The 6,864-nt window shown below is 40.0% G+C and overlaps 1 pseudogene; it reads right to left on the bottom strand.

Moving 5' to 3' along the window:
* Positions 1-5,768: 5,768 nt before the first annotated feature.
* On the bottom strand, positions 5,769-6,409 carry LOC125932661 (ribosomal protein L18-like; annotated as a pseudogene).
* Between the last annotated feature and the right edge of the window lie 455 nt (positions 6,410-6,864).

Genomic DNA, 6,864 nt, shown 5'->3' with positions numbered 1-6,864 from the left:
CACAGGGGAGGAGCAGAGGGAGAGGGAGAGAGAATCCCAAATAGGCTCCACACTGTCTGCACAGAGCCCGATGCAGGGCTCCATCCCAGGAACCTTGAGATCATGACCTGAGCCAGATGAAGCATCAGATGCTTAACCAACTGAGCCGCCCAGGTGCCCTGTGATAGTGTTAATTTATAGATTATTTTGGGAAGAATTAACATCTTTACAATATTGAGCTTTTTAAATACTGAAAGTTAATTTCTAAATGTATTTATATATTTAGTTTCCCTCAAGAATATTTATACTTTTTAATATTTGGGCATTGCAAATCTTTTGTTAGAATTATTCCTCTATAGTTTATATTTTGATACTATTATAAATAATACTTTTTAAAATATAATTTCCTCCTTGTGAGTGGTATATAGAAATACAAATGGTTTTTAAACAATCTTTTATCCAACAACATTGCAGATTTCAATTCTTAGTTCAAATGGTTTATGGATTCTTTTGAATTTTCGTGGAATATAACCATGCAGTTTACAAATACTGACAGCCTGTTTTCTTCCTTTCAAATTCTAATGTCTTTTAAAATATATGGCAATGGTTAGGACCTCCAGAAAAATATTGAATACAAGTAGTAATAGCTGGCATTCTTGTCTTGTTCCCAATCTTAGAAGGAAAGCTTTCAGTATTTCACCTGTTGGTATGATGTTTGCTGTTGATTTTTTGTAATATTCTTTATTTGTTTGATAGAGTTGTCTTTTATTCCCAGTTTGTGAAGTTTTTTTTTTAATGTTTATTTATTTTTGAGAAAGAGAGTACACAGCTGGGGGAAGGGCAGAGATAGAGGGAGACAGAGGATCTGAAGCAGGCTCTGTGCTGACAGCAGAGAGAGCCCAATGTGGGCTCCAACCCACCCATGAACTGTGAAATCATGACCTGAGCCGAAGTCAGACACTTAACCGACTGAGCCACCCAGGCTCAGAGTTTGTTTGTTTTTTAATATATTATAAATGAAGGAGAGATAAATTATGTCAAATTGTTTCTCTGCAACTATTGAAATAGTCATATAAACTTTCTCCTTTTTTTAGTTAATATGGGTGGGTTAATTTTTAAATGTTAAACTAATCTGGAATTCCAGAACAATTTTAATTTATATGTCACTAGATTCAAATGTCTAAAATTTTGTTAAAGATCTGAGGCAGATCATTTGAGAGACATTTGAGAGACTGACCTGTAACTTTTCCTTTCATGAAATGCCTTTGTCAGGTTTTGCAATTGTGGTTGTATTGGTCTTATAAAAGTTGCATTTGAAAAACAGTTGTCTCTCTGTTTTCCTGAAGAGTTTGTGCAAGGTTTGTGTTATTTCTTCTCCATAAATTTTTTCAAGAATTTACAAGTGAGACCATGTGGGCCTAGAATGTTCATTGGGGGAGATTTTAAATAATGGATTGACCATCTTTAATAGGTATTGAACCATTCAGATTTTCTACTTCTGACAGTTTTGATAAGTTGTATTTTTCTAGGGATTTATACATTTCACCTAAATTGTCAAATTAATTGTTGTTGAAGTGTTTGAATTGTCAAGTAGTTGGCATTATTCTAGTTATATTTTTATTATTGATTTCTACTTTGATGCTATTGTGGAAAAATAGCAAACTATCAATGACTTTAATTTTTTTTCAAATTTGTTGAGACTTTCTTTATGATTTCAATAAAAGATCTATTTGCACTTGAAAAGAAGGTGCATTCTATCATTGTTTGATGTAATATTCTATATAAGCCAGTTAGATCAAGTTGGTCAATTGTGGTATGTTTTTACAGATTTTTTTTTTGTTAGACTATTTTATGAGCTAATGAAGTATGCTAAAGTTTTGCATTAAGAGTATGGATTTGTCCTTTGCTTCTTTTAATTCTGCCCATTTTGCTTCAATAGTTGAAGTTCTGTTACAGAGTACATACAAATTTAGGATTGTAATAGCTTCCTGCTGGATTCACCCTTTTATAATTATGAAATCTCTGTCTTTATCTGTGGTAATGCTTTTTTGCATTACATCTACTCTGTCTGATTTTAGTATAGATATACTACCTTTCATTGAGTGTTTTCGTGGCTTTTTGTTGTTGTTGCTCTTTTGCTGTCAACTCTTCTGTTGCGTTCTGTGGTCTCTTTTTATCTTTAGTGTGACTCTTTAAGCAAAATATAGTTGTTGACTAATCCAACCTGACAACCATAAACCTTGGTGTATTTAGTTCATTTATACTTAATGTAATTACTTGCATGGTTGAATTTATATATACCATGATGCCATTCATTTTCTATTAAAGCTGTAATATGTTACTCTTTTTCTATTTTATTTCCCTCTTTAGGACTAATCAGACATTTTAAAAAGTATTATTCCATTTATCCCTTCTATTATCTTGTAATTTTTGTCATTAACTATTCATATAGTGATTCTCCTAGATATCCGATATACATTCTTACCTTACAATAGACTAATACAAATTGTAATGTTGACTGTTGCCTATCTCTCACTTTGTTACTGTTCTACATATAATGCAAACCTCATGTGATTTATGATTATGATTTTGCAGAGTTCATATTTGTATTTACTGATTTAGTTTCCCTTTCTAGTGTTCTTCATTCCCTTCTGCATGTTCACGTTCCTATTTGGGATCATTTTCTCTCTGCCTGGAGATATTTCTTTAATTTACCTTTAGGGAATGCCTTCTATCAACAAATTCCCTTAATTTTGTTAGTCCGAAAATGTGCTTGTTTCATCATCCTTGCTAAAAGATATTTTCACTGAATATAGAGTTAGAAGTTAGAAGTCATTTTATGTTAGTTCTCTGAAGATTTCATCAATAATCTTCTAACTTCTATTGTGGGGGGGGCAGGTGTAGTGTAATACCAAGATTCTTCTTTGAGAAGGGAGATACTTACCTTCCTCTTGCTGGGAGTATTTCATGCTGACAGAACATAGTTTGGTCCCTCCTCAGGAATCACCCTTGGAAGAAGACCCCTGTTCAAAGTACAGCAAATATCTATGATGTGGAAACCAGCTAAGTGCTTGAGACGGGCCCCCTTCCCAAATGTGTGAAACTGCAGGAGACTTCGCTTTGCTTTGTAGGAGCCTAACTCCCCAAATGTCCAGATAGCCCCAGAATTCCATGTGCCTTTGGGGCTCTCTACATCTCTAATTTGTTGCTAAGCCCCCGTGATCTTAAAGGCTTACTCGTTTCCTTTTCCCTGAGCAGAGGCTCTCCTTTTGGCTAAGCCAGACCTTTATCCTGAACCCAGGATCAGCAATGCTTCCAAGGAAAGGAGAACTGGTGGCTGGCAGTCATCTGGGAAATTTCTTTGCTCTCTATAAATGCATCCTATTCACATAGTCCTTGTTATCAACCAAATGATTGGATCCCCACAAAATCCATATGTTGAAGCCCTAAGTCCCAATGTGATAGTATCTGGAAATGGGGCTTTGGGAGATAATTAGTGTTAGATGATGTCATGAAGGTGGGACCCTCATTATGAGATTACTTTACCCTTATAAGGAGAGACACCAAGGAGCTTGCTCTTCCTCTCCCTCTTCATGAGCATGCACCAAGGGAAGGCCATGTGACCAGACAACAAAAAAGCAGCTATCTGCAAGACAGAAAGAGACGTCTCGCAGAACCTGATCATACTGGCACCCTGATCTTGGACTTCCAGCCTCTAGAATTGTGAGAAAATTAATATCTGTTGTTTAAGCCACCAGGTCCAAGGTATTTTGTTATGGAAGCTTGAGCAGACTAATGCAGTCTTTATTGCTCCCATGGTTCACTGAGGTTTTTAAGAATCTGATTTTTAGAATTTATTTGGCCTTTTCTAGGTGTTGTGGTAGAGCGTTAGCCTGTCATGACCTTTTATGTCCCAATGGGAAACGGAAGCCTGATTTCCTGCAGTTTTTAAGCCAGATTTTTCTATTGCTCTCAGTATGTAAATTATGTCATGGTTTCACTACATACTTTCTGTTGTCCCCCAGCATCCATTCTCCCCTTCTTCCATAGTGAAAGAACCCTCAACCATTACCTGGGACATGGCTTCCCAGAGTAGAGATTACATTGTCCACCCTCCTTTGCAGAGAGGTGTAGGTCTTCTTTCCCTTAGAATGTGAGAAGAAATTTTGTGGACAACTTCCCAGTGGTATCTTCAAAGAAAAAGGATCTGTTCTTGCCTCCCTCCTTCCACCGTCCACAGTTTGGGATACACACGTGGTAGTGTGCCCTCTTGTCCTACATGGACAAAGGCAACTCCTTAGGAAAAGGGGGGGAGGCTCGTCCCCACATTTCAGTGAGGAGAGCCACCATGCCAGCTCAGAGTTTGACTTGAGACAGAAGCTTCATTTTTGTATTTTTATGGTTTGTACCATTAATGCTTTTTTTCCATTTATATTCTTGCCCTTAGTTTATCTCTTTTTAAAAACAGTTCTCTTGAGGTATAATTGACATACAATAAATTTCACATATTTAAAGTGTACAATTTTACAACCATTAATATTTTTGTCTCTGTCACATGCTGAATTTATATGCCTACAAATATACTTACAATATCCTCATTACTTGGTGTTAGAAAGTTGGTATTTATGAGTACATTGATTCATTCGACAAAGTATTTACTGTGTGCTGTGCCAGGCATTGGTTGTGCTAACTTGGAAGATTGTAGCCCAGAGACTAAATCTGAACCCCAGATATTATTTATTTGGCCAAGTTGGTGGGGGAGTTACATGGCAATAATCACCAGGAGCTGAGTAGAAGTTGCCCTCGTTAGATGACACTTTCACTGTTTCATCCAGGCCACTTCATTCCTTTAATTTACCTGCCTGGTCACTATTAGAATTAGAATTTGAGACCCTTCAGTTATAGATTCTAAGATATAAGACATACCCCTTGTTTTCAGTACACGTATGTTCTAGAGGGTGATGATCAGGTATGACGATCACCACCTCATAACATGGGTTGTCAGTCTACAGCCTGTGGGTCAAACCTGTCCTAGCATCCCTTTTGCAAATAAAGTTTTTATTAGAACACGATTATGCCCACGTGCTCACATCTTGTCCACACTGCTGTGACACTACTGTGGCAGAGCTTCATGGCTGTGGCTGGCACCGTGGAGCTCCCTACCTAGACAGGTTCCTACAGCAGCTGTAACAAGTTGGGTGGCTAAAGTAGCAAAAACTAAATCTTTCCCAGTTGTGAAGGTCAGAAGTCCAGGGTCAAGGTGTTGATAGGGCCACACTCCCTCTGGGGACTCTAGAAAACAATCCAATTTTTGCCTCATCCAGCTTCTCTTGGCATTGCTTAATTCCTGGCTTCATTGCTCCAATCTCTGTCTTTGTGGTCACATGGCTTCCTCCTGTTCTCCCTGTCTTCTCCTCTGTGTGTCTTCTATAAGAACATTTGTCATTGAATTTAGGCCTCACCCAGCTAGTTCAGGATGGTTTCCTCATCGTAAGATCCATTACATCTGCAAGGATCGTTTTTTCAAATAAGGTAACATTCTCAGGTTCCTGGCTTTAGGACATGGATCTTTTTGGGGCACCTGGGTGGCTCACTTGGTTGAGCGTCCAACTTTGGCTCAGGTCATGATCTCACGGTTTGTGAGTTTGAGCCCCGGTCAGGCTCTGTGCTGACAGCTTGAAGCCTGGAGCCTGCTTTGGATTCTGTATCTCCCTCTCCCTCTCCGCCTCTCCCCACTTGTGCTCTCTCTGTCTCTCTCAAAAACAAATAAACATTAAAAAAAAATTTTTTTTAAGCAGTGAAAATCTTTTTAATAACAAGGCAGGGTCTGGGGTTAGTTTTTGTAGCCACAGTTGGTCCTGCGGCCTCTGGCGCGCTCGAACTTCCGGCCCTTGGATCACAGGTAGGGTTTGGTGTGGCTGTGTGGGGTTCTTGGGGCCTTGCCAAAATGCCTGTACACCTCTCGGCCCTTGCGTGGACCAGAGAGCAAGACGGTGCCACAGCCTTCGGGGGGTCCAGGGCCAACTGGTCGAAGGTGAGGATCTTGCCTCCAGCTTTGAGGATGCAGCTCCCGGCAAGGCTGCTCACATGCGGCGCGCACACGCGCACACCTTCACTTTGGGCACCTCCTGGACCCACGCGTCATTGGTTACCCTCCCGGCAACCACAGAGGTTTTGTTTTCCCGGCCAGGCAGCTTCATCTCCCGGATCATCCGGGAAAGGGACAGAGGTGGCCGGTTGGTGCGACTCATGAACTTGGTTAAAGGTAGAGTTGGTCCGTCTGGCCAGAAACCGTGCAGCTTGACCAATAGTCTCAGGTAGATGTCCTGGCTCTTGGGTTCCTTGCGCAGAACCTTTTGGTCCTTATTGTGGTGAATGTCGACTCCCATGATGGTGCCTCCTGCTCGGCCAGGTCCGGAAAGCAAACATTTAAAAATTTTTTAAAAAGACATGGATCTTTTGGGGCACCAGGGTGGCTCACCCTGTGAAGCGTCTGACTCTTGATTTTGGTGGAGGTCGTGATTTCACCATTGAGATTGAGCTCCATGTTGAACTCTGTGCTGACAGCACAGAGCCTGCTTGGGATTCTCTCTCTCCCTCTCTCTTCCTGTCCGTCCCCCACCTCAAAAATAAATAAACTTTTAGAAAAAGAAGATATGGATCTCTCCAGGGTCTGCCATTTGGGCTACCTATACTTTCAAAACCTAAAATACTAATTATTTAGCCCTCCTCAGAAAAAAATCCCCAATCTTTACTACAGGGTAGTGCAAATGCAAAGAAGGCCATTTAACTCAGACTACTGGAGGTGGGAGATCGAGACACTTTATTCCCAGGGAAAGTGATGCTGGAACTGAATCTTGATGGTCAGATACAATTTAGCCAGGC

Source organism: Panthera uncia, chromosome D2 (assembly GCF_023721935.1).
Source record: "Panthera uncia isolate 11264 chromosome D2, Puncia_PCG_1.0, whole genome shotgun sequence".
Classification (NCBI taxonomy): Eukaryota; Metazoa; Chordata; class Mammalia; order Carnivora; family Felidae; genus Panthera; species Panthera uncia.
Note: the sequence above shows the minus strand (reverse complement) of the source record. Positions and strands in the feature narration are given on the sequence as shown.